General features: G+C 50.3%; 1 protein-coding gene across 1 annotated transcript in view; it reads left to right on the forward strand.

Moving 5' to 3' along the window:
• The first annotated feature begins 5426 nt into the window (after positions 1–5426).
• Emp2 (epithelial membrane protein 2) overlaps positions 5427–26774 on the forward strand; it is a 34665-nt gene continuing 13317 nt past the window's right edge. The window contains exon 1 of the mRNA NM_001007721.1: positions 5427–5513. The gene's annotated coding sequence lies outside the window, so the exon portion shown is untranslated. The remainder of the gene's footprint in view (positions 5514–26774) is intronic.

The following is a 26774-nucleotide window of genomic DNA, read 5'->3' on the forward strand; positions in this document are numbered from 1 at the left end:
CTGAGTGGTCCAAAGTTTTCTCCATTCTTCGTGTGATCTACTGCTGTGTGACAAGCTGCCCCACAACTTAGCAGCTCCAAGCAGCACGTGTTCATTACTTCACAGTTTGAGTGGATCTTGGGTGTGAGCAGGGCTTAGCTAACCCCTCTATCCTCGGTTCCTCATGAGGGTTCCATCAAGACGTTGGCCACAGCTGGGGCCTTCTCTGGAGTTTCGGCTGGGGAAGGATTCACTTCAAAGCTCATGTGAATGTTGGGGATCTGTGGCCAGATTTGTCCCAGGCTTAGCTAACTCAATGAGTTCCTTCTGAGAACAAAGAAGAGCCAACAGAAACATTGACAAGAAACTGACAGGAATCTGAAATGCACCTGCTGGACCATGGCCAATGAGAGGCTGGGTGGCGGTGCCACACACTTTTAAACCCAGCACTTAGGCAGAGGCAGAGGGAGAGGCAGAAGGATCTCTGAGTTTGAGGCCAGCCAGGTCTACAGCAAGTTCTAGGACAGCCAGGGCCACACAGAGAAATCCTGTCTTGAAAAACAAACCCAAAAGGGGCCTGGTGTGGGGCAGGTTGAAGTTTTCACTTCTTGCTTAGGTGTTGGCCGAAGCCCGTCTTTACCAAGTGGGAGCACTAATAAGCCGGCTCACTGCACAGAAAGGTGCAAGCCTAGAAGGCAGCAGGGGGAGTTGGCTGGTGGTTACGGTGTTTTGCAACTTAGCCAAGTGACACGCATTACATGTAGTATGCTCCCTAGAAGTAAAGTCACAATATCCAGTCTGCTGTTGGGGAGGACAGATGATGAATACCAGGCAGCTCGGGCATTAGAGGTCAGCACAGCAGCCTAGATGCCCAACTGTTCTCCAAAGAAACGGTCCTGGAATGGACATCAATGAACCCCATGGTGTTTGTGAGGACTCCCAACCATGCTGCTTGAACCACTCTCAACTTTGATTAGTCCCTAATGACACTCTGATCCTAAATCACAATTGCTTTAAAATCTCCATCCATTTGGACAGGAATCTATGCTGTCTTCAAGATCCACTCTGCTAGGCTGTGTGTGTGATGATTCCTATAGATTACCCATCTAGAATCATGGAGGGTGAAAGCCTCTGGGCATGTCTGCACGGGCTTTCCAGACTGAATCAACTGAGGTGGGAAAACTCACACTTGACTGTAGACAGCACCTCCCAGTGTGACCAGCCGCTGCACACTCCAGTTGCCATGACTACCCCTCCATGATGGATTTACCCTCACACTGGTATCAAAATAACCCCTTCCTTCCTTAAGTTGTTTTGTCAGGTATTATCACAGCCGCATATAAGTAACAAACACAGGCTGCTTAACCCTGTGACCAGATTTGCCCCAGGCTTAGCTAACTGTGCATTTCTTTGGAGAACAAAGAGGAATCAACAGAAACATTGACAAGAAACAGAATCTGCACGCATCTGCTGGACCTCGGCCAGCGAGGGACAATTGCATTCTCCAGCTCTGTCTCTTTCTTTCCACTGAGATAGGATCTTACTACATCTATCCCTGCCCGGCCTGGAGTGTGTTATGTCAATCAGGCTGGACTCAAAGTCATGGAGATCTGTCTACCTCTGTCTCTCAAAGGCTGGGATATAAGGCATGAACCATCAAGCCCAACTGGTCTCTCTCTCTAAGAAGAAAATATGGTGTGTGTGTGTGTGTGTGTGTGTGTGTGTGTGTGTGTGTGTGTGATTCTATGTATGTGCACACATAATGGAAGTCAGAAGAGGGTATCAGATGCCTGTCCCCCCATCACTCTTCTTATTCCTTTGAGGCAAGGTCTCTCCCTGAGCTTGGGGCTTTTGCTAGGTTAGAAGTGAGCACTCCCCAGCAACCCTCCTGTCTCTGTCCCCACCTGAGCTGCAGTTATAGGTGTTTCCAGGGATACCCAGTTTGTAACATGGGTGCTGGCACCTAAACGCCAATCCTCATAATTGTGGATGAAGTGCCCTTAACCTTTTTTTTTTTTTTTTTTTTGGAGCTGGGGACCGGACCCTGGGCCTTGCGCTTCCTAGGCAAGCGCTCTACCACTGAGCTAAATCCCCAACCCCTGCCCTTAACCTTTGAACTATGTTTATAGGCTCTCTCTTTCCCAACCCTGAGCCAAGCCTCATATAGTCTTTCTCCATGGCTTTCCATGGCTTCAGATGCCCTGTCTCTTAACTAGCTCTTTACAAATGGCCAAGAAGCCACAGTGGTATACAGAAATGGTCGTGTGTATCTCACCCACCTGGCTGCAGTTCTGGGGCCTCAGGGCGGGAAATCCTGCATCTTACCTAGAGTAGCTCTGATCCAAGCAGCTTTCATTTATCTGGGCTCACTCGGGTACCAGGATGCTATTTTACCGATTCCAAATGGCAAAAATGTGACGGGAGCCCAAAGTGCCTTTTTGTTAATTACTCATTGGCTGAAGTAAATCACGTGGTCCAGCCCGAGCTCCAGCTTGTGAGCGAATGTGCCTCGCCCACCTAGTGCCTCATCAAAGTTTTGGGAGTGAGAACTCCATGGAACACACCTTCCCTTTCCCCCCCACACCATGTTGGGGTCTCAAGTTCATTACTGAGTGCCAGGAGTAAGTTTATTGCACATATAGGGCAGGCTTCGGCCTCCCCCACCACTTTCCCCCGGAGAGAGCGGTATAAGGGAAAATAACCAGCAAGGCAGGTGAGGCTCTTCGGAGGGTCTGGAAAAGGGTGAGGCTCAATCTGCCCACTCCACTCTTCAGTCCTGTTCGGCCCAATTCAGGACACGCCCATAAGCAGGAGGCCCCAGGAAAGGTACAGGAGAAGGCAACACTAACTCGCTCGGCGAGAGGTCTTGGTCCATTGGCAGCCATTCTGCCTGAGCTCTGAGAGCCCTCTTCGCTAGGCCCGCCTGTGGTCACTGCTTCGGTCGACCCTTGCCATAGACCTTAATCCTTGGACTTGTAGCCCCTTCAGTCAACCCCGTCTGGCTTCAGCTTGCTAACACTTTTATTTTGGTGGTGTTTATATTTGTAAGTTTGTCTTCTATTTTTGGAGGATGGCACTGGCTTCCTGTTTGCAGCACGGGGCTTCCTTTCAAATAAATATATTCAAATAAACAGGGTGTGTTATTTGGTTGAGAATGAGTAAAAAGGGGTTGATGCAATCGGTCTGGGTTTAAATTCCCAATGCCATTCTTATCAGGCCTTTGTGCAGGGTCCTTTCATAGGTTCACACCTCCGCTTCTTTTCTGATAAAATGCGGCCTTTTTCAGGGCTGTTGTGTTACATTACAGCTAACGTTTGTCAAGCAAGCAACTTGACTAGTATCCCTAAGCCCTGGGTTCCATCCCCAGCACCACAAAATCAGCATGGGGTACATGCCTGCCATTAGTGCACTTTGAGGTAAAGGCAGAGGGATCAGAAGTTCAAGGTCATCCTTGTTTACTTAGTAAGAAGCTGGTGGCCAGCTTAGGCTATATGGAACCTTGTCTCATTAGCAACAATAACAAGCTAAGGCTGGTCAGGTGTTAGACTGTGGCTAATGGTTAGTAAGTAATCATAGCCACTGAACTCTCCCTTCTTGCAAAGCCTTTGGGTTTTTTGTTTTCCAGATGACCATGAGACAGACAGGCCTTAGCTCCAAGTAATGTCTCCTGTGCCCTGTGCTTGCGGAATGAGTCTTCATTTGCCTTCACCATGCAAGTGAGATCCTAGACCAATTCCATCAACTGGAGGCCTGGGGGAGCGACCCTTTGGATTTGGGAGTGCCATGTCCCCCAAGGAATCTCTAACTTAGACCCAGTGAGAGCTTCCCTCTAGAGAGCTCTGCAACTGGATTTTAAAATGATGCAAGTGAACACTGACACAGCACCTGGCTTGGGGTGATAGGGGTAGTGGTATTTGCCGTGTGTACCTGTTACCCTAGCACTTGGAGGGTTGAGAGTTTAAGGGCAGCCTGGGTTACATAAAAGACCTTGTCTCAAAAAATAATAAGTAAATAAATAAAACAAATCAAGGGCTGGCAAGATGGCTGCCATAGTTAGCTCAGCTGTCAACTTGACACAAACCCAGAGACACCTGGGACAAGGAAACAGAGATTGAACAATTGCCTCCTTCACACTGGTCTGTGGGATGTTGGCGGTGTATTTTCTCGACCACCACTGTGGGCAATGCCATTCCTGGGTCCTTTCTCAGGTCCAGGTTGGCCTGGACTATATAAGGTAGTTGAGCAAGCTAAGGGAAGCAATCCAGTAATCAGCCTTCCTCCATAGTCTGCACCAGGTCCTGCCCCTAGGTTTCCACCTGAGCTCCTGCTTTCCTCAGTGATGAACTTCCCTGAAATGTATGTAAGGTGAAAATAATCCTTTTCTACGTTGTTTTTGGGCCTGATGTTGATCACAGCAACAGGAACAGAGGACGATAAACACACTTGCCACTAGATGTGAGGACCTGAGTTCTGTCCCCAGGATCTACACGTAGAAGGTTCTCTCTGATCACCTTGTGTGCTCTACACACACACACACACACACACACACACACACACACGAATAAGTAAATAAACAAATGTAATAAAAATACTGAAAACAGAAATAATTGAAGCAGCAAGATGGCTCCACAGGAGAAGGCACTTGCTGTGCAAGCTTGGTGATTCCCAGGAGTAACGCAAAGGAGAAAGGAGAAAATCAACTCTGCAAAGTGCACACACACACACACACACACACACACACACACACACGAGAGAGAGAGAGAGAGAGAGAGAGAGAGAGAGAGAGAGAGAGAGAGAGAGAGAGAAAAGGGGGGCTTAAAAAGGCTTCAGAAAAGAAGAGAAAAGGAGAACGCAAGAATACAATGCCCAATTGAGACCACGACCTGGATCCTCTACCTCAGACTTCTCAATAGTTAAGATCGATCACAGGCCTGACCAGGCTTGGAAGAATCTTAAGACTGGTCCTGATGATGGCCTTACCTCGGAAGAAACTCTGATTTTTCAGTTATGGCTTGGCTCATATATATATACTCAGCCTCTCCAGTAGCCAGGTACCGTGTGAGTGTGGCCTTTAGGTCTCAGGGCAAGGTCCCACCATGCCTTCCGTGTCTATCATAGGAAACTGAGGCAGGAGAGATTAACAACCAACTAAATTAGTAAGAGGCGGAGAGGGCTACTAGGAAAGAAGGGGAAATCTCGGGGTCCTGACCCTGCAGTCAAGAGAAGAGGGGTGACAAAGATGAGAAGGCAGCGATGCTCCCAGCAGGAGACTTTCAGCTCCCTTGAACTTTGCGAAGTGAACTGGACCGCCAGGCAGGGGAAGCGGGGGTTCCCGGCGGCCTCCCGAGGTCCCGCCCCCTGGATCAGCGGCTTTTGACTCATGGGCAGGGAGGCGGGCTCGGGAGAGGGCGGCGGGGAGGAGGCTCGGCAGCCCGGAGGGCGGAGGACGCCGCGCAGTGCCAGCCCGGAGCTTCAAAACAGCCGGCGCCTCGCCTCACGCGCAGCCCGCCACTGTGTCCAGACGCCCGCGCTCGGTGAGTTGGGGGCGCGCCCAGGGACTGCGGTGATGGCGGGGTTCGGGGATGACAGGGGAGCGGTCTGCCCTCTTTAGGAGTCGGGACAGGCCGGGGGATCCGTGGCTGACAGGGAGGGGTTAGGGTGCAGTCCATGCAGCAGCCCTGTGCTCCTTCTCCAGACCTCTGGGACGCAGGCCTCCCCTTTGGTGCCCCCAAGGCCACCGTGCCACCCCTGGGTGGCATTCGCCGCCTTTTGCGCCCAAGCGGGTGGGAAAAGTTTGGGAAAGAGTCAGGGCGGATCCCCTCTCCGCCACCGCTGGCCCAAAGCTCTGGAAGTCCAGAGTAGCCCACTTGTCTCCTGTGGTACTCGGCATCTGATTCCCAAGCAGTACCAATCAGATAGGACCTGGTCTGCGGTTCCCTGAGAGCTCCTCCGGGTCTGTGCTCCGTGGCGCACAGCAGCAAGGGGCAGCTTCCTTGGGTCTTAACGGTGTCCAAGCCTGGGGAAAAGCTCCAAAAATGGCCTCCCACCTGCTCTTGACTACAGTGGCAGATCTGTGGGCTTTAAAGGGAAGGCGGGATGGCACCCATGATTCCACGGGAAAAGGAGGTATAACTGAGAGTGCATGCCAAACTTGGAGAAGGACTGAAGCTTCTAGGCTCGGTTCAAGAGGGCCCCACTACTGTGAGGCACCTAGAACCTGCAAGTTCAAAGACGATCTGGTGGGAGGCGGTCTTTGCCAGCTGACGGAGATAGCTGGGATTTTGGATTATTTAACAGGTACAGATTTGATTGGGGATGATGGGAAGTTTTGAGTTTAGATAGTGGTGGGTGTTACTCAACATTGCCGGTTCATTCCTGGCCATGTGCTTGTAGAATTACAAATGATTTACATCATAAATGCTATGTGTATTTTACCACGACGAGAGGCACTAGAGACACCTCTTAGCTGCCCCTGCTTGGGCATTCTGAATCAAAGAAACCCCAAAATCCAGGCACGGAGGCTGCCCACCTCCCCCTGGAAAGTCACTTTCAAATAAGGGTAGATGTTCTGTAGGACGGATCCATGCAGGTTACAGGGAGACCCAAGGGAAGAGGATGTGGAAGGACAATGGGGGTGTATGCATTGGCCTCCTGTCCCGCCTCCTCCCAGAGAGCCTTATTCTGGGCTGTCCCCAGCACAGCACACCCTCCTGTTGAAGGTAGAGAAACCAGGCCTAGAGACCTGGCAGAGTTAGCTGCTCAAGGCTCTCGAACCACATCCTCTCCCCATCTTCCCCGTGCCCCCCCCCAACACTTATTCCCACCAGGAGATACCTCAGTGGGCTGCAGGAAATGAGGAGAGACATTTTAAGGGGTGTGGGTCCCCTACAAGGTTTTGGGCAGAGATAGATACCCAGCCCACAGCCTAGGGAGGCACTAGGGGTGGCCAGAAGGTGCAGAACCTGTTTTTCCTCCAAGGGGTTTTGGATCTTTACCACCTCCACCCCCACAAGAATGGAGAGTCAGAGAGAGCCGGTCACACAGCCTGGAGCCTTCTCTGTCCCTCAAATGCAGAAGCCGAGATTGGCCTGCAATCTGGGCAAGGGTGTTTGTGTGGGAAGCTGGGGAGGGAGCCAGTAGGGAGGGAGAGAGGAGGGCAGGGCAGGGAGGTGCTGCCCCACCAACAAGGGAGGCCCCCTCTCAAGCTCACTCTGCCCCAAGGGAGAATTTAATTGTAAATACAGAGCATATCTATTTAGCAGTTCCCAAACACACAGACACACACACACACACACACACACACACACACACACACACACACACCCTCCTTACAGATAGTGACATCTAGATCCCTTTCTTTTGTCTTATCTCCACTGTAGGCACTAACCACATGGAGGGCCAGTTTGCCAGTGTTCCTTATTTATGCCCAGGTACATATTGACACTCTACTGCCTGTGGCTACCTTCCCTCTTCCCAGAGCCTCCCTGCTCATCAGTGAGGTGCAATGAAAGGCCGTTCTTTGTCACAGTGAACCTACTCAAGGGGACACCACAGGAACTATATAAATACTTTTCCAGGGTGTATGAAATGGCTTGGGACCTTGAGGCTGGCCAGGAGTCAGGAGTCCAGCCACCTCTTAGGGGGCAGCTAATTGTATACAAACATGTTGCAATGTGTGACTGATGTCCCATGTCTGTGGTCAGGTGGGGGTTCTGACACAGCTTTCAAAAGCAGAGGTGGGCAGCTCCTTCAAAAGCCATTGGTAGGGGGTTGGGGATTTAGCTCAGTGGTAGAGCCCTGGGTTCGGTCCCCAGCTCCGAAAAAAAAGAAAAGAAAAAAAAAAGTCATTGGTAGGTCAACTGAAGCCCAAAGGTGGGCTTGGGTCCCTGTTCTGGAATTGGGGAGCAGAACTCTCTTAGAAGAGTAAATTAAAGGTTAGCAGAGAGAGGTCAGAGCCGGAGTGTGCTCCGTGGTGCTACGAGGACTCAGAGTCTGAGCCTGGGGAAAGGTGGGGTACCTTGTGAGAGGATGGGAGGAGAAGATAGCCCTACCTTACCCCATCACCAGCAAGGTATTGTCTCATTGCCTTGATGTTATCCTAAGACCATGATTTAGGTGGGATGCAGACAGCTTTTGTCAGAATCAGGGATTGAACACATCTGACTCTTGTTAGGGCCAGGCCCAGGAGAGTTCTAAAAATATCAGAGGCAGGGCTGCCACCCAGCCAGAGTGCTCCCTGGTAACCTGACACCCCAAGTAAGGCTGGTGGCTGTGACAGATAGTGGTGACAACATAGGACCTCTGGATTCTAGAGACACTTGAACCGCTCCAGGCTAGCTGACCTGGGAACAGATATCAGCAAAAGGGGTGCATCTCTGCATTCCCTGGTGCAGGCAAAACAGTGAAGAATTTCAGGACTTCAGGAATTTAGAACGCTCCATTTTTGACAGCAAGTCACATGGTATGTGTTGATGGCAGACCTAGGCTTCTCTCCGGGCATAGACCCCCAGCTGAGGGAGGAGTTCAGTGACTAGGAAGGGCTCAGTGGAATCACAGCATCCCACCGTGAGGGCCTCTGTGGCAGAAGTCATTTGTCTAGTATTCCGGTGGAGGAATGTTAGAGAAAACACTCAAGGACTGGGTCACTTTCCCTAGAGCATCTGGGGATTTTCAGCCTCAGCTGCTGGGCTCTGGAGAAACTGGCTCGTCTTGGGGCAGGATGTAGGGAGGAGGGAGGCTGGAAAGAAACCAAGTAGATGGTCCTTCCTCTTCCCAGCTGAGATACTGTCTTCGCTTAGTAAGTTCTTGTCGGATTCGGAGTGAGCTCCTGAGCCTGCACCTTAGCAGCCAAGCTTCCATGGGGACAGAAGCCTCCAGAGAGCTACTCCTTTCTGGCCAGGACTGAGTGGACCAGCTTCCAGAAGCTTCCTAGGACTTAGGGTCCAGAGCTGAGTGAGAGGTCATCAGTGTGGTATTTGGTATTAATACCACTCTCAGAAATCTGAGATGCAAAATAGCAGTTATGACGTAGGCTACAGAAGGGCCGCTTAGACATCATTACAACCGCTCCCACACTAAGACTGGTTCCTCAGTAACCGAGTCCTCGTGTAAGATTTTCCTTCTATTTTAAAAACGTTATTACCCTTATCTTGTATGTATATGTATGTGTCAGCATGTACACATCTCATGGCACACATGTGTGGAGGCCAGAGGACGGCTTGCAGAAGTTGGTTCTCTCCTCGCACCCTGTGGGCCCTGGGAATTGGACTCAGGTTTTTCGGTGTGGCTTGGTGGCAAGCACCTTTACCCACTGAGCCATCTCGTTGGCCCTGGACATTCCTTCCTGATGTGCTGTCACCAACCCACCTTGTCACCCTATCTTTCTTTCTTTTTTTTTTTAAGATTTATTTATTTATTATATATAAGTACACTGTAGCTGTCTTCAGACACACCAGAAGAGGGCATCGGATCTCTTTACAGATGGTTGTGAGCCACCATGTGGTTGCTGGGAATTGAACTCATGACCTCTGGAAGAGCAGTCAGGTGCTCTTAACCGCTGAGCCATCTCTCCAGCCCCCTATCTTTCTTTAGAAGGGAAAGTATTTTTAAATATTTCACTGGGTGAATGTGGCGTGAGACCACTTTCCTCCAGGTGGATGTATTTCTGATGGTGCCCAGGGTAATTGTAAAATAAACGGTCTATGGCCTGGCATAGAAAGAGGGAAGACTACTTATATATCCTCCTTGGTTGGCATCTGAAAACAATCGTAAGAGGCGCATGAATCTATAGCTTCACAGATGAAAGTTGGTTCCTAAAACTCTAGACGGTTTTTAAATTAAAGTAGTTAGCAAGCACAGGTGATCTTCAAGTTCCGCAAAACCCATAGTATCCGATCCTTAGTGCCCGTTGACTGCTTTTTCAGAAGGTCTAAGGGGACTGGAATGGACACATCTCACACATAGTATAACATTTTAAATAATTTTATGAAAATTTCATACATTCATACAATGTATTTTGATCATCATTCATGCTTTAATATATTATTAGTGTGTGTGTATGTGTGTGTATGTGTGTATGTGTGTGTCTGTGTGTGTGTCTGTGTGTGTGTCTGTGTGTGTGTATGTGTGTGTGTTTGTGTGTGTGTATGTGTGTGTATGTGTGTGTATGTGTGTGTGTCTGTGTGTGTCTGTGTGTGTCTGTGTGTGTCTGTGTGTGTGTTTGTGTGTGTGTATGTGTGTGTGTGTGTGTGTGTGTGTGTGTGTGTCACATACAGGTCATCATGCACATGTAGCAGAGGAAAACTTTTGGAGTTGGTACTGTCCTGCTACCATGTGGATATTACTAAGCAGATGATTTCTATGAGCAAGCTGGCAGGGAAATCCCCTGTCTTCCAAGGTGACTATGATCTAGTCAGGGGGTGCTGAGTCAAGGTGTACCTGTCCATTCCAGGAGCTTATAATATGATGTGTGTCAGCCTATGGGGCTGGACATAGTTAGCATTCTAATAGCCATGCTTCTGGGGACAGTAACTGCAATATCTGTCAGGCATTTTACAGAATATTTTATAGCATTAAGAAGAACAGGTTCTGGCTGCAAGATGACTCAGGGAAGGTGCTCTACCTTGAGGCTGCATCACTGGCCTTGTTTTATCTTCAGAGACAGCATCTCTCTGTGTAGCCCTGACTGTCCTGAAACGAACTCTGTAGACCAGGCTGGCCTCGAACTCACAGAGATTCGCTGCCTGTGCCTCCTGAGTGCTGGGACTAAAGGCACGCATCACCATTGCCCAGTGCGTTATTGGATTTTTTTAAATAAAATTATTGGAATGTGGTGATAGCTCCACCAGAAAACAGAACCAAAGCAGGCTTGAGTTTGACTCCCAAGATTCACACCAACAACAACAACAACAACAACCAAACAAACAAACAAAAAGGCTGAACGCCCTTGCTTTGCCTTCCTAGCACTGGCCAGCAGAGATAGGGGATCCATAGGGCTTGCTGGTTGGCCAACCTAGCCTATTGCTGAGTCCAGACTAGTGAGAGACTGTGCCCCGAAAGGAAGGAAGGAAGGAAGGAAGGAAGGAAGGAAGGAAGGAAGGAAGGAAGGAAAAGAAAGAAGTAAAAGGTGCTGAGGTCCCCTGGCCTCACACATACATGAGCCACTTGCATGTGCACACACATGAACATACATGAATACACATATACAAATGATGAAAACATTAGGTGAGGGGCAGTAAAATGGCTGACTGGGTAAACAGTCCTTGCTGTGGAAGCCTGACAGCCTGAATTGGACTCTCAGAATCCATGGTGGAAAGAAACAACCAACCCTGGAAGTTGACCTCTGACGTTCACACATATATGCTGCAGCACATGTGTGCCCACACGCACCACACACACACACACACACACACACACACACACACACACACACACACACGAAGAACAATAACCAAAAAAGCTACATATCACAACATGTACTATTTCTATAAAGATAACCAAAACTCCCATCACATGCTCTGTGCCCTCATATGAATTGTGTTTATTTAAGGGATAAAGCCCAGAAGCCAACATCAGCTAGATTAGCCACTAAGGAAAGGGGAGGCCAAGGAACTGGTATAGCATGAATGAGTGAAAGGCTTCCTGTCTCATCTGTAACAGGGAATCTGTGTCTGAATCTTAGTTACAATGAGTTGGTCCTTCCTGCACTGGGGGAGCAGTGGGGTCTCACAGTTGCGAATGTGGGGGGCTACACAGGGTTTCATGACTCTGGGGCCTCTAGCTGGACCACAGGCGGTCATGGTCATCCAAGAACGAGATGGTGAGTTGAGCCGTCATCCAGCCCCGTGGGCATCTCTGTGGGATGGCACACAGTGGACGCCCAATGAAGAAGATTAGTTCTGCTCTGGCTGCTGTGAATGACCAGCCATGGTTTGGAGAAGAAACACCAAGTATATGCTTGTGGCCGTCAGTCATTCAAGCAAGTGACTGCATCGGGACTGGGTGTCCAGGGCTGGGCCAAGAACTCAAGCAGATGGGTGAAGACCTGAGTCTCACACTAGGCATTAGCTTGGCATTATTTAGAGCAGGAGAAAATGGCCCCTACTTAGCAGTGTTATCAGCAGTAATGACAGTAATTACCACTGCTGCCTTTACAGCCACGTGCGGAACCTCCCTGCTCTCATTTAAAGGTAGAAACTGTTATTATCTCTGTTCTCATGAATGAACCTGTTAAGGAACATGCTCCAATCTCACAGCTTGCAAGTTAGGATCTGCTGCTGGGGCTCCTGGGCGCCATCAGACACACCAATCCCCCTGTGATTCTTCCTGTCAAAACTCGAAATGTATACTTTCTCCTCTTGAATCTGGTCTTTTGGGCCCAGAATGTTGTTTTGGTCTAGAAGTCCTAATGGGCATCCTGGATGTCAATACAGGTGATCTCAATCCTCCTGGGCTCTCTATGACAAGATGACAGGTCACCTCTTTCCTTTGTTCCTTAGTATACTCTGCATGAGAATGTGTGTTTATATTGGTGTGTGTGTGTGTGTGTGTGTGTGTGTGTGTTTATATTGGTGTGTGTGTGTGTTTATATTGATGTGTGTATGTGTGTGTGTGTGTGTGTGTGTGTGTGTGTGCGTGTGTGAACACACAAGGCCAAAAAGGCAACCTCTGCTGTTGCTCCTCAGGTGTTGTCCACCTTGGTGTTTGAGGCAGGGTCTCTCACTAGTTTGTAACCTGACAAGGAGCCTGACTGGATGGCCAGGGGGCCATCCTCAACACTCGGATCATAAGCAGGCACCAGCATTCAAACCTTTCTTTAAAACAAAAATCCTGGGGCTTGAGCTCAGGTCTTCCCACGCAAGACAACCGCTGTACCAGCTGAGTGGCCACCCAGCCGCTTCAGGTGCGTACAGTTGATGTCACTCAGTGATACACTCTTTAAGTCCAAAGGTGGCAGGGAATCCTGTTAACATTATAGACTGTGTCCCAAAGCCCAGCCGGATGACCATGAGCCCAAGCGCCTAGAGGAGACTGAGAATGAGTTTCCTAGTCCCTTAATGAACCCACAAACACATCAACAACTTGCTACGGCTGCTGGGACCCACCCACTTTTCCAGGCAAGGCCTATTTATTTCTGACCCCTCCCCCTCTCACTTACCAGAGCCACCATCTTGGCGTAGACCACCATCGTCTTTCTCATTGATAGACTATCCAAACTTTTGAATCCTTTCTCCTCTTTGTCTTATCTTCACAGTAAGCACAGCTGATTGTCCCCTCAACCGGCCTGGGCCTGAGATCCACCTTTCATACTCGCCCAGAAGGATCAGAAAGAGGCTCTCACTCACCCTCCTGAGAGGCTTCAGTGGTTTCGATTGCTCCTAAAGTAAAACTCCCCACCCCACCCCACCCCACCCCAAACACACACACACACACACACACACACACACACACAAAGAACTGAGACTTTGCATGATCTGGCTCCAAGGTCTTTGGCTGGCTGCCCATCAGAAACCACCCAGGGAGCTGTGATAAAATGCAATTCCCAGTCCCCACTGGTGGGAGTGACATCAGCCCCTTGGGAGGGTGGGGCCATTCACAGGTGGTTTTTCAGGTCCCCCAAGACTGCTGGGCACAGACTGCCTCCTTCCCTGAACTCATCTGCTTCTGGTGATATTCAGCCCTTGGCCCCCTTCTGCTCTGCTCATGGTGTTTTACTTAGTTCCTCTGACTCTTTGGTGGTACTGTGGATTGAACTCAGTGCTCCTACACAAGAGCTCTGTCGCTGAACTACATCCCAGCCCTCTTTCTTCTTTTAAAAAAATTGACACTGGATCTAAATTGCCCAGGCTGGCATTGAACTGATGGTCTCCTGCCTCAGCCTCCAAAGCTGAGATTATGGGCTCCTCTTAGGGTGTCATGTAGCCTGTGGTATCCTGGAACTCAGCTGGAGAGCAGACTGACCTCAATTCTAATGTAGAGGGAATATGGCCTTGAACTGGTCATCTTTCTGTCTCCACCTCTGGAGCAGTAAGATTACAAGCATAAACCACCATACTGGGATATGCTAAGCAGGCAAGCAGTCTACCACTGAGCCACACCCCCAGGCCCTACAGGTCGCTGCAGAATCCAACTCCCATTCTGTTAGGAGTTGTTTACCTGTTTGTTTTTTGTTTTTGTATTGTTTTCTTTTGAGACAGGGTTTCACTGTGTCATCCTTGCTGTCCTGAACTCACGCTGTAGACCAGGCTGGCCTCAAGGATCCACCTGTCTGCCTCCTGAGGACTAAAGGTGTGCACCAGCAGCAGGTGCCAACTCTTAATCCCGCTTTACAGCTGTTTGCACTGCTGTTAGCTTTCCTTTCCTTCCCAGGGAGCAGTGTGTGCTCCTTCCTTTCCCAGGAGCACATTCCTTAAGGCACATTTTCTTCCTGGTCACTTCAGTGGCATTGTGTTAACAGTGGCTAGGGATGGCAGGCACAGGGACCTTGCTTCTGTGTCCACAGAGTTCATGGTTGCATTCCACAGGTACTTCAGCTTTCCAGGGCCCCTGGGGAGGAGTCTTAGAAGGGAGGGTCTGTGAGCCAGGTGAAGGTGAGGTGGAAGCTGCAGGGGTGAAAGGGGAGGGGAGAACAGGGGTGAGATGGGGGGAAATGGGGGGGTGGAAGAGGGGGTGGGGGGATGGGGGGATGGGTCTGAGGGGAGAGGGGTGGGGGTGGGGAATAGGGGTGAGATGGGAGCAGGGAACAGAGGTAAGAGTGGAGGGGGGGACAGGGGTGAGAGTGGAGGGGGAACTGGTAAGAGGGGAGGGGGAGACAGGGATGAGAGGGGAGGGGGAACAGGACAGGGCATGGAAGATACCAAAGATGACAGCTAGGATCAGGGTTGTTAACCGCCCCCACCTCATATACACACTTGGCTCTGCTGAGATCACAGCAGACCAAGTGATACCTATTTATTCTGGAGACATGTTGTCACTCTGCCAAGCTAGGGCCTACAGGGGCTTAACCGTGGGGAAAGAATGGTGAGGTCCAAGTGCCTGAAGCCACTTAGAGATGATTTCTGTAGTATATAAGAAATGTTCGAAAACAAACAAAAGTGGCCTGTCATATTTACTCTTGAATGTTTCCTCCTCCTCCTCCTCCTCCTCCTCCTCCTCCTCCTCCTCCTTCTTCTTCTCCTTCTCCTCCTCCTCCTCCTTCTCCTTCTCCCCCTCCTCCTCCTCCTCCTCCTCCTCCTCCTCCTCCTCCTCCTCCTCCTCTTCCTCCTCCTTCTCCGGAGCTGGGGACCGAACCCAGGGCCTTGCGCTTGCTAGGCAAACGCTCTACCACTGAGCTAAATCCCCAACCCCTCTTGAATGTTTCTTAAATGCCATGAGACTGGTACAGTAGAGGGGTACACCAGTGAAAGCCAGTTCAAGGGATTTTTGAATATATATAGCCAGTTCGAGGCTAGCCTGGGCTATGTGGGATTCTCCCGGGGAAGGGAAAAAAAGAACACCTGTAAACTTAATCGGTTTTAAAGGGAAATCTGAGCAGTAAGTGGTATAGGGGTAGGTTTGACACTTACAGTGTCTACCCTAGGTCCATCACTGGTTGAGGAGGACCTGTCTTCCCACCATCCATCCTCTGGGAAGCTGTGCTGTCACCTCCTGTCCCAGGTCTATCCTCCACACATGGTGCTGGACAGAGGAGTCAGGGCCGGGGAACTGGGTCTCAGGGTTGGGCAAACCTGTGGCACTGCTTACCTTCTGGAACCCTCTGCAGAGTTGGCAAAGGCAGGTCTTCAGCAAGCCCAGCCTGCTTCCCTCACTTCCTGTTACCAGAAGAATCTCACAGGCTGCCCCCAGTCTTTGTCATCACTCAGGGATGGACATGTAGACATACCGTCTGCTTCCAGTCCTTCAGTCTGCTGAGGAGTCCAGGCCCACTTAGCTTAGCAGATGCTTGCCTGCCCCAGGATGCCTGGAGAGTTTGTTGGAGAGAAAGAGCTTGCCTTCCTTGACAATGTTAATGGTCCGGTGTACACCAATGGGCTCTTGGTATTAGAAACATAAACCAAGCCGAGCTTGGGGGTACAGACTTGTAATTCCCACTGTTCAAGGCCAGTCTGGGCTACAGAGAAAATTCCTGGTCAGCCTGGATGATGTAGTAAGACAGCAAGAATAAAGCTGCAGATGCATGTAGGGCAGTGGGCAAAGACCGGCCCGGCATGGGGGCAGCAGGCAAGGACCCGCCTGGCATAGGAAGGCCTGGAATTCTATCCACTGCAATGAAAAAAATCTCCCAGAAGGCAGCATTCCTTCCTGAGTCTCAAAAAGAACACTGTGCCTGCGGGGTTCGATTTCTTTTTATATATAGTATATAAAAATAAAAACTGTTTGTGGATGGTATGAATATTAACCCCAAGTCACAATGTCAAAAAATGTAAAATATTATTACTTAAGGACCAGTGGGTCAAGACACCTGCTGAGCAAACCTGGTGAACTGAGTCCAATCCCTGGAACCCACATAAAGGTGGAAGGAGTGAGCAGACCCCATACAGTTGACCTCTGACCTCCACATGTGTGCTGTGTGGTGCTTACACACACACACACACACAACACACACACACACACATTAATTGATATAATAAAATTCTTTTTTTAATTTTGTCATTATATTTATGTATAGAAAACTTAGTGTACATTTAACCCAGTTTAGTGGCGAGTTCTTTAGCCTTTGCCTTTTCCAGCTTGGCAATGCGAGCCACAGACTTAGGACCCAGGACGTTGCCTCCCCAGTGGCGGCGGATCTCGTCATATCTGTCATTGTAATTGGTCCTAATAGCTTCCACCAGCTTAGCCAGAGCACCCTTGTCTTCCGAGTTGACCTGTGTGAAGGCAACAGTGGTGCACGTCTTCCTGTGGACCAGGCGCCCAGCCTGGCCTTTCCCTTGATGATGCAGTAGGGCACCCCCATCTTTCGACACAGGGCAGGCAGGAAAACCACCAGCTCAATGGGGTCTACATCATGGGCAGTCACCACTAGCTGAGCCTTCTGGTTCTCCACCAAGGTCACCCCTGCTTGGAGGACAGGTAGCCTCTTAGTTGGGACGTCCCCTTTGCCAGCAGCTTTCTTCTCAGCACAGGCCAGCAGCCTTTGCTTCTTCTCCTGCTTTGTCTCTGGCCTATACTTGTGGGCAAGCTTAAGCAGCTGAGTCGATGTTTGTCTGTCCAGGGCCTGGGTGAACTGGTTGATGGCAGGAGGTACTTTGAGCCGCTTAGAGAGGATGGCTCTTTGCCGCTGCAGCCTGATGTAGCGGGGCCATTTGACGAAGCGTGTGAGATCTCTTTTGGGCTGGATGTCCTGCCCAGTGCCGAAGTTCTTGGGTCTTCTCTCAAAGGATTGACCACCTTTTTGGCCTCCTGTTTCTTGACGACGGCGGGGTCCGGGATCACCTTCTTCCCCTTGGCCTTCTTTCCTTTGGGCATCTTGCTTGGCTGGAGGAGACAGCGTAAGAAACATTCTTAAGGATGGTCAGAGGACAGTCTTCAGGGGTCAGTTTTCTCCTTCATCACGTGGGTCCTAGGGATCAAACTCCATCTCCAGGCCTGTGTGTTTGCCATCTTTGCCTGCAGAGTCCTGATTCTTTGGAGGAGATCAGCCTTTTGAGCTACTCGGGCCTTCAGCGGATCAGACAAGACCCATCCACATCTGGAAAGCCTATCTGTTTGCTCTGAAGCCCAGGGGTTCAAATGTGGATCTTATCCCAAGTACCTTCCTAGCAACACCAGATAAACTGACCCATAACACAACTCCCACTGGAGCTGGTAGGTCTGGCCTGACATTCTCCTACTCAGGAGGCTGAAGTGGGAGCAACACTAGTTTTGTTCAAGACTAGCATGGGTAGCTGCGTAAGGCCCAATCTCAGCACTTGTTTTTTAAAGCAGAAGGCAGGGAAGCTGGGGGTGTGGCTCAGCGGTAGGGTGTTTGCCAAAGCACATGTATAAAGGACAGAGGCTACTTGTAAGAGTCAGTTTTTTCCTTCTCCTGTATGGGTTCTGAGGATTGAACCAGAATGGTCAGAGATGGAGCAAATGTCTTTACTGCCCAGCCATTTCACCACTTCCCTGCCCCCAGTCCTTTAGTGGGACCAGACACATGGCATTAAATAAAGCAAAATCCGTTTTTAATTCCCCTCTGACCCTTCGAGAGGCAATCTTGGCTTTGTGCTGACACATTTGAGAATGTCCCATCCACATGTGGCATCCTGTTTTAGCAGAGAACTAGCTGGCCTGGCACTTGGACCTTCAGCCGTGAGGGGTTGGGATGCCCATAGGTGACCTTGCTTCCATGCGACTCTCCCAGCGCACCGTTGAGGGCTTTCCTTAGTGAGCGGATGCTCCCTCTTATAAAGTTACAGGCTTCAAATGTGAGCAAATGACTGCCTGCTCATTTCAGGGTACTCGGACATTAGGGACAAGATGCCCTGTGGTAATTCCTAAGCATCCCTGTTGTCCCTGGAAAGACAGCCCAGGTGGTTTATGTCTCTTGGTGCCTGCCCTGCAAGGATGTTGGGGAGAGAAAATTGGCAGTGGGGAAAGACAGATGGGGGAAGGGATTCCAAGGAGTTTATGCAAAACACAACTCTAGTTCCAAAGTGAGTGAGAGTGGTGGCCCATGGGGCCTAAGTCCTGAATGTCCCAGGGGAAGTGGTTACATGAGCTCTTCATAGTCACAGAACAACAGAAGGTCACAAATCAAGGCATTTCCCAGATACACTGGTGAAGGCAGCAGGCAGGTATTGGAGGCGATCTCTGCTAGAGGACTCAGATGCTGTCTGCTGACATTCTCGCTTACGTGGTTGCTGCTCTGGTAAGCTTGAGTGTAGCAAAAGGATTCATGTGACGGTCACAAGATGTCAGGTCTACCATCAGTGAATTGCTCTTAGGAGGACTTAAGATAAAGCAGGGTAATCTGGACTCGCCCCATTCCAACTCTCTACAACCAAGGTGCTCTTGGCCAGGCTGGTAGGATGTGCACCATAGGCGTGGCCTCGTTTTGGGTACCTCTGTTCACAAGGGTCTACTTCCCGACTGGCGATGACCGCAGGCCCATAGCATCTGCCGTGTGCCAGGTCTGGTAAAAAGCACTTTCATTTAACTATCCCAGCAACCCCAGAGGTGGGTACACGTCACCCACACTTTTTTTGGATGGAGAAACCAAGGCACAGCAGTTACAGTATAGACCCATCCAGTCTACCTGGCTCCAGTCTGTGGCTGCCCTTTCCTCCTCCTTCTCCTCCTCCTCCTCCTCCTCCTCCTCCTCCTCCTCCCCCCCCCTCCCCCTCCTCCTCCCCCTCCCCCTCCTCCTCCTCCTCCTCCTCCTCCTTCTTCTTCTTAAGACAAATCTTCATAAACCTCAGCTGGTGTCAATCTTGTTATATAGCCAAGAATGACATTGAATTATTGATCTTCCTACCTCGACTTTCCATGTATTGGGTTCTCGGACATGTGCCACCGTGTTCAGTCTTATGTGGTGTTTGGGGTCAAACCCAGAGCTCTGCATGTGCTAGGCAAGCACTCTACCACCCCAGCCACATCTCCAGCCCAGCGTGTGTCTGTGCCTCCTTTCGCAGGAATTACTTCCTGCCCCTGGACTGATTTATGGCTTCTTCCTCTGTTGACTTCCTAGTTAATCAGATGGATAGCTGGTTTCCTAGAGGAGCTGCCTGCAAAATCCATCTCTAGAAGTGACAGCTCTGTCCCTTAGGAAAGAGGAAGTGGCTATGAAAAGGACTTCATCTGGGATTACTTCCAAGTCACTAATACAGAGTGCTCTAGGATGAAGAGACTGTTGATAATGGGTGTGTGGACTGGGAGCACCCTGAATCTGGAACCCTCCTCACCCCTAGTAACACCTTCCAAACCAGCTCCCACCACACACACACACACACACACACACACACACACACACACACGCTTGTGCTGTAAGCACCCTCTCTGGGATGCCTGTTGGGTGTACTGGATAGTGTTAATTACAGGGAACCCCTTGGATGATGACAGCCAGGGGTGAGCACTGTCATTGTCTGGGCAGGAAGCAGTCACTGGTGGAATAACAGTAATTACTCAACATTCAACAAGTGTTGCGTGTGAGGTCATCTGGCTGTGATACTTGTCATTCTGGATTGTTGAGGGCCCCTCATGCTCCGTGCCATGAGCATTAGATAGGGTATTTTTCTATGCTAGAGGAGGGCTGACCTCCACACTCAAGGGTTTAGAATAGCCCTGCTCCTAGCTAGAAACTCCACGTGAGCTCAACAAGTATTTGCTGAGCAGCCTTGCCACTGGGGGAGATGTGCAGTGGTTTCTGTCCTTGAAGAACTCTACGATTTAGCAGTGTTATCTCCGGGTATTAGTCCGCTCACGCTATATACAAGTCTTCCTAGAAGGTGACAGCTTCAACAGAAAACACGTCTTTGGTTTATGACTCCCCAGGTGGGCACTTTGGGCTGTGTTCAGTTGGGCTCTGAGAAGGAGAGAAAAGTCAGGGGTGAGGTCTGAGTCTCTCTGTTCAGCTAGGGTGGGGATGTCTTTTCCACAATAGCCTGTCTGTGAACCATGTGGCTAGCCAGTCTGGCCTTGTCCATGCCCTCAGGACAGAGGGCACCTCTGAAGCTGTCATTCAGAATCTGGGCAGCTTCCTTTCTGCCACCTTTTGTAGATAAAACAAGTAGTGAGGTCAGCTGGGATTCAGTCGCTGTTGCTTTTACATCCCTAACAGAAACAATTGAAGGGGAAAAAGGTCTGTGTGGCTTACGATGTTAGAGGGATTTCAACCTGTGGGGATGGGGAGGGTGTGGCAGTAGGAGTGTGTGACCCAGACTCCTCAGGTTTAATGGACTGGGAGGCAGGCTCTTATCTTCAAAGGCCCACCCCTCCAAGTCCGATGACCTGAGTTTGAGCCTCAGGCCTCTCACACAATTTAAAGAGAGAACTCGGGGCTGGGGATTTAGCTCAGTGGTAGAGCGCTTACCTAGGAAGCGCAAGGCCCTGGGTTCGGTCCCCAGCTCCGGAAAAAAAAAAAAAAAAAAAAAAAAAGAACCAAAAAAAACACCAGCTTTAAAGAGAGAACTCACTCTCAAAAGTTATCCTTGCACCCTCACCCCTATCCCCTCCCCTCCACAGCTTACCTCAACAATGTTACTAGCTCTAATTTGCTGAAACTGTTAACCTTTTTCCTTCATGCACATCAGGGACTCTGGTCTGTCACTTTTCTTTCTTTCTTTTTTTTTTTTTTTTTTGAGATTATAATTGAATTACAATCTTTTCGCTTCCCTTTCTCCCTCTAGAGCCTCCCACGTACCTCTCCTTGCTCTCCATGGCCTCTTTTCCCACTGATTGTTACTGCATGCGTACACATATTTATTCCTAAATATAACCTGTTCAGCCCCTGTGGTTTTACTTATATGTGTTTTCAGGGCTGGCCATTCGTGTAATGTTGTCCAGTCATGTTGGCCTCGCAGACTGACCAGTGGTAGGGATGGTTGTTGACCTCTCTTTGGTTCTCTGGAATTCCCTTTAAATGTTTGGCTGCATTAACCAGTGAGTCTGTCTGGGCCTGGAGCTTTTTCCCCATGGCTGCCCCACAGCTCTTCAGGTCTATCAAGCTTCTGACAGCAGGAGGTTCAGCTCCTGTTGGGCACGTGCTCCCCTCGCATGGACACATCTTCGCATCATCCTCTCTGGCGCCCACCCTGGAAACCAAGCTTGGGTATTATTTGCTTCACCCAGGACCTACCGTACCACTATACACACTGGCAAGCCACCTCTGTTTACCTTTGGACTTCCCGAGCCCAAAAGCTCCTAGGGTGTATACAACCTGACATCAGGTATCCCCATGTCACCGGGGTACCTGGTATACAGCAGGTGCTCAATCAGTGTTCATGTCATGAATAATGGCTCATTTGGGAGAGTCTGGTATACTCCCACAATACGCATCGCTGCCCTTATTGCTGATGTCATGGTTATTATGCCACTGGGTTGGAAGACCTACAGGGGTGCAGACAAGTCATTCATTCTCTGTGGCTTCTGCACTAGGGCTCTGCCAAATTCCGTGTCCCGCCTTTGGCCATTTCCGGACAGAGCCAAGTGCTGGCCTTTAGCCCAGAGCCCCAGAGTGAAGCCTGAAGTGAGCATGAAGCTGGACCGTCCAGGGCCTGTGGGCTTCCACTGTCCCCAAGCCTCCCAGAAGCCTCGATATTCCCATCTGGCTGGTGTCCAGACACCAGCCCAGCAGGTTGTATTGGCCTCTGTCTTCCTGAAATCAGAGGCCAGAGCCACGTTTGGCTGGCAATGCTAAGGGAGTGGGAAAGCCTGGACTCTAGGCGCCTGGGGTGGAGGCACCAGCTCCAGGGTGGGTACCAGATTTCCTCAGTCAGTATGGCCCAGCATTTCCCTGGCTCACCCGTCCCAGTGCTAGGCCAGTACCCAGGGAACAAGGCTGTGGGCGGAGGGGTTGGACTAGAGACTGCCCAGATCTCACCAACTAACTTAAGTCTGCCTTGGAAAGCCCCGCAACCCCAGCCTGCCCTTGTGTCTGTCCTTCTGGGACTGTTCTAGCTCAGGCCTCGGGTCAGTTATAAGGAGATGTGGCGGAAGGAGCTGGAGGGACAGAGCAGCCATCCAAACAGTAGATCCTCCCTAGACGCTTGGTTCCTCTACACGCAGATGTGGCTTGTGCCAAAGCTACTTCCTCTTGGCAAAAGTTGAGGTCCCAGGCTCCTGCCTTGGAGATTATGTGAAGGAAGGACAGGAGGGGACCCCGGACTGCCTGTAGGCCCGTCCTGAGCCCTTTCCATCAACAGCACCCTGCTAACAGTGCCCCACAATTCTTAGCAAGGTGAGAGTGGTGTCTGGAGAGTGTGGTTTCATTGGAGAGCTAGTGAGTCAGCAGCCTTTCTGTGCTTCCCTTAGTCTCTGAATCTGTGAAGGAGCAGGAGAGAGAAGGACAAGGGGTTAGGGCCTGCTCTGAAGCCTTCAGAAGCCTCAGTTTGCCGTGTATGGAGTGGGGCTAATGAGCCCTTGCTCAGCTTCTTGGGGCTTGACACTAAGGCTGTATTAACCCAACTCTGCCCTTCACACGGCCAGTCTGGGGGATCCTCTGGCACCCACCTCCTGGGTCCATCCTAGCTCCTACAGGGCTTGGCGTTCTAGCTGCCCACAGTGGGATTTGCTGGTCATCCCTGAGGAATGCCATGTGTAGATGGCTCAGCCTGGGGCAGCAGCAGCTGCTGAGGCTGCACATGGGAAGGGCAGAGCAAGGAGAGGGACAGGGAGAGTGGGAATGCCCTCAGCGAGAGGCGGACTTGTATCTAGGGCTCTACAACCGGCTTGGGTTATTAAAAAGGAAAGGTGGCAGGAGAGCACAAAGAAGTGTGGAGATAGAAGGAACAAAGAGAGATGGGGCGGCAGGAGAGAAAAGAAGGCAAAACGTTTGCCTGATGACCAGACAGGGATGGTGGTTAGCTACACCGGTAACAGGAGGGAGGGAGGGCGTTTTGTGTAAGAGGAGGAACTTTGAGTGCAGGAATGAAGCAGAGCTACCTCAGCCTAGTGAGGGAGAGAAACTCCTGAAAGTTGTCCTCCTCAGCGCAGTGCGCCCTAGCACACTAAATAAACAAAGAAGTTAACAGGCGGCCAAGACGGCTCAGCCGGTAAAGGTGACTACCTCTGGCCTGACTGCCCTTGTTGGACTTCTGGAAAGAGAGAGAGAACCAGCTCTGCAGCTAGCCTCTGATCGCCACAAGCATGCAGTGGTGTGCCCATGCCCACGGTCACACATAACATAAATAAATGTAGTAAGCATTTTAAAAGGAAGTTAATAAGGGACTGAGGAGACAGCTCAGTGGTAAAGTGCTTGCCTTGCAAGCAAGAGGACCAGAGTTCAGATCCCTGGGATTCATGTGAAAAGCAGTCAGGAACGGTAATCACAGTATTCAACATCTACCTCCCCTCCCCTCCCCTCCTCTCTCCTTCCCCTCTCCTCCCCTTCCCTCCTCTCCCCCACTTTCCCTCCCCCCTCTCCTCCCCCACTCTTCCTCCCCTCCCTCCCTCTCCCCTCCCCGCCCCTCTATCCTCTTCTATACCCCCCTCCCTCATTTCCTCTCTTGTCTCTTTACTTCCCCAGTCCTCCTTTTCTTTTTTGGGGGACAGGCCTTCCTGTAGTCCAGACTGGCCCCAGACTCACTATCTATGCCACCAAAGCTGGTTTTGAGCTCCTGGTCTTCTCACATCTACCTGAACACAAAGCTTAACAGTAATTTCCTCCAATTAATTGCTTTAAAACTTGAATGGGTTTGTTTGAAAGGATGCTGTGTATCACTATTAAGTGGTATTAAGATGCTATTAAATTCTAGATATAAGTAGGGCAGGCGGGAACAGGGAGACAGCAATGGAGACGAGGTTGACAGCCAGCTATGTCATTTTCCATGGGGTATTCAGAAGGGTTAGAATGTGCTCTTCCACACCGTGAGGAATTAGTGTTAGCTAACGCCATGTTGGTGCACATCCAAAATCAGGCCTTGGGCTGGCAGGATAGTTCACTGAGTAAAAGCTACCAAGCCTAATGACCTGGGGATGACCGCTAAGCCCACAGCTGAAGAAGAGAACCAACTCCCAAGGGTTGACATCTGATTTCTAAACGCATTGTGTGGTATGTGGGCCTTCCCACTAATTCACACACACACACACATCCAAAATAATAAAGAAACCCGGTTTTGTCTGAATACCATCCTCTGGAACAGTGGTTAAAGCTTCTATTCGTCTTCTGGGGGTTTGCAGTCTTGTACGTGTGCGTGTTTGTGTTGTGTGAGCAGGACTCTGAAGAACACCGTTACAGCTCTGGAGTTTGTCCTGGTGACTGGGCCTTTAGGCAGTGCTGTGGCATTCGGCCTGGCTGGCTGGCAAGCTTTTACTGGAAGGTCAGGAGTCCAGTTATTTGGAGGCAGTGCGTGGTGGCACTGGGCGTAATGCAGTATCAACAAAGGGGAACTTGTCCCTTAGTGGAGAATTGGAGGAATCTCTGAGTTGGTGAGCCAGCTGCTTCAGGAATGGCTGCCCGGACCTCCCTGAATATCTTCTGTAGCTTCACATCTCCTGGGTTGTGTGATGATTTCTAGCCTCAGAGACTAGTCCCTGTGTGAGCCCCCAAGCCTCAGTCAGTTCTAGAGGGAAAAATGGAGGGACAGGAAGCACATCTAGGAGAGGGATCTGGCAGAGGGGTAGAGTCTGTGTCCAGGGCGAGTCCGTCAGAGGTGGCAGGACGGTTGGTACCAGAAACGTTCAGCCTTGGGCAATTCTGTTTCATACCTGTGGGCACTCAAACTATTGAGGTGGGAGCTTCATGCAAGCTGGGTCTTTACCTGGGAATGTCCCCGTGACTGTGTTATAATGTGGAAAGTATGAAGCTGAGTGGAGAAGCCAGACACAAAAGTTCACAAACTGTTTCAGTCCATTGTCGGGTGCCTGAGTAGACCAATCTCTGGACTACTCAGTTAGACGGGGAGGAATGACAGCATAGTGGTTACTTGTTTCGTATTAGGGTGACAGGTTCTAGAACTGGGGAGTGGTAATAGAATACAGTATTTGAGCATAGTACCACAAGGGGCGAATTTTATTTTACTCATATTTTACCACAATAAAGCATCTTTCCCTGAAAATGTTATGCATTTAATGACACATCTTTTCCTGTGTGTGTTATGCATGTGTGCATGTCTGTGTGTGGATGCCCTCACTGGTGTGTGTGTGTGTGTGTGTGTGTGTATCCATGTGTGGACCCCCTCACTGGTGTGTGTGTGTGTGTGTGTGTGTGTGTGTGTGTGTATGGACTCCCTCACTGCATCTGTGCACGTCCATGTGTGGGCCCCCCCACTGGTGTGTGTGTGTGTGTGTGTGTGTGTGTGTGTGTGTGTGTATCCGTGTGTGGACCCCCTCACTGGTCCTTGGGCACTTGTATATGGCCAGAGGTCAGTGTCCGTTGTCTTTCCCCATCTGTCTCCACCTTATTTTTCAAGACAGAATTTCTCATGAACCTAGAGTTCATCATTTTTGCTAGACTGACTGGCCAGGAACCCCAGCCTCTGGCCACCTCCTCTCTTCTGTGTGGAGCGGGGTGAGAGTTAACAGCTACACCATGTCACTTTTCATGGGGATCTAGACTCAGGTTGTCCTGCTATGCAGCTCCCGGCCTACAGATGACTCTGGGAATGGTTCCCTTTTCTTCTTATCTCTCTAGTTTCTTTCTGCTCCTCTATATCTCTTTCTCTCTGTCTCTGTCTCTCTCTCTGTCTCTCTCTCTCTCTCTCTCTCTCTCACACACACACACACACACACACACACACACACACACACACACACACACACACAGTTCTAGGCTCAGGCTCCAGGATCTGGCACATCTAGGCCAGCCCTCTGCCACTGAGCTAGACCTCCATCCAGCCTCCAGAGTGCTTTGTGATTATAAAGGAAACGTAAGTAAATAGGCAGACCATCACCAGCTGACCAGCCGGCCCCACCAACCATGTGACAGGCGGACACTCTGACTGCGGGTGGGATGTACTGAAGCCACATTCCTTAGGGAGCATTCCTGCTTAGGAAACAGCCTGCACTGAAGCATGGGTGTGGTGAGCCTTAGTTATCAACTCAATGAGATCTAGAGTCACTGGGGAGACAGATCTGTGGCTGTGCCTGTGGAGATTATCTTCTCTAGGTTACTTGAGGTGGGAAGACACATCCACTCTGGGTGGCACCATTCCCTAAGA

Source organism: Rattus norvegicus, chromosome 10 (assembly GCF_036323735.1).
Source record: "Rattus norvegicus strain BN/NHsdMcwi chromosome 10, GRCr8, whole genome shotgun sequence".
In the NCBI taxonomy this organism is placed as follows: domain Eukaryota; kingdom Metazoa; phylum Chordata; class Mammalia; order Rodentia; family Muridae; genus Rattus; species Rattus norvegicus.